The sequence below is a fragment of the Etheostoma cragini genome, chromosome 6 (assembly GCF_013103735.1).
Source record: "Etheostoma cragini isolate CJK2018 chromosome 6, CSU_Ecrag_1.0, whole genome shotgun sequence".
Taxonomy (NCBI): Eukaryota; Metazoa; Chordata; class Actinopteri; order Perciformes; family Percidae; genus Etheostoma; species Etheostoma cragini.
In genome coordinates this window covers 28,262,962-28,264,409 of record NC_048412.1, presented here as the reverse complement: position 1 = coordinate 28,264,409, position 1,448 = coordinate 28,262,962, and positions in this window count along the sequence as shown.

Below are 1,448 nucleotides of genomic sequence, written 5' to 3'. Positions count from 1 at the left end.
GAGAAGGTGACAAACTTCAAAAAGAGTCACAAAAAAAGAAGGTAGAAAGAAGGAAGTAAGACAAGAATAGGGCGAAAACAGTAATAGAAACTTTGAAAAAAAACAGTAGAAAGAAGGAAGGCAACACCAGGGCGACAAAAATGACAAAAAAATCCCCAAAAACGACAAACTACTTTGAAAAAAGAAGGAAAGAAACTTTGTAAAAAGACCCAAATACTTCAAAGAAGTCAGTAGAAAACTGTAAGGAAGCGACAAACTTAAAAAAAGTGACAACAACTTTGTAAAAAGACAGAAATTCTTGAAAGAAAAAGTAACTGAAACTCTTGTACCCCCTGCAGTCCTCCAAAGTCCCCCTAGGAGTACACATACCCCGATTTCTCTGCTTTAGAGGACTTGCTGGACCAGGGTGGGGATCGGTCTGGGACTCTCTATGCTGTGTGATGGCGTTCATCAGCTGACAGCTTCAGGTTATAAAACACCAACACCCACGTCCAGATGTGGTCGGAGTTCCCTTCGCTGTCTCTCTTCAAAACTCCAACAAACCCCAACGCCAAAACAGTAAAATATGCAACAACGTGACGCTGATGAGAACTGAGGGAAAGGGTGTCTTCAGACGTCCTGATGGGGGTCCTAAGATGAACTTTTAGGACCTTTCTGGGACTCGGGGATCATGTGGCTCTTGGCAGGTTAAACAGCCGACATTTTACTGAAGTATCAACAATAAGAACAGAAATTGCATCTCCACCTTTTTCTCTTAAATCTCAACATGTAGGGGGTGGCATGTTAATTATCCTTTGTAATGAAAATGATAGCGTGTCACGTCCAATAAAACCTCAGACCTTCAGGATCAATTCCTGAACAATCAACCACGAGCCCGGTTTCACCAACAACTCCCAACAAACCACCTGTTGTATCGTATTCATCAATTTTAGCGCTTGTCTCTTTAAGACCCCCCTCCTGAAAAAGTCTGCTCTGATTGGTCGGCATTTCCGGGTCTTCTGCATCTGGACTCTTGGAGTCTCTGCACCATTATTGCAGCCGTGGAATAGCGGTAACAGTACTGTAGAGCCACTGTTTACCTATGTGAAGTATAGTGGTGTCTTATCACAGAGTGGTATTAGTACTTTTATTGAAGAAAAGTACTTCTTGTTGTCTAACCCTAACCCGTACTCTAAAACCAATCGTGACCCTTCAATCCGTCTTTTAAGTTGTAACTGTCCTCAGTACGATGTTTACAGTTAAACTGGAAAAAGTCCTCACAATCAGACCTAACACACACACACACACACGTCCACAAACGGTGCGTTTCACTATCTTAGTGGGGACCAGTCATTGACATAATGCATTCCCTAGCCCCTTACCCTAACCTTAACCATCACAACTAAAGGCCTGACCTTAACTCTGACCTTCAACCTAACCTTAACCTGATTCTAACCCTGATCCTAAAA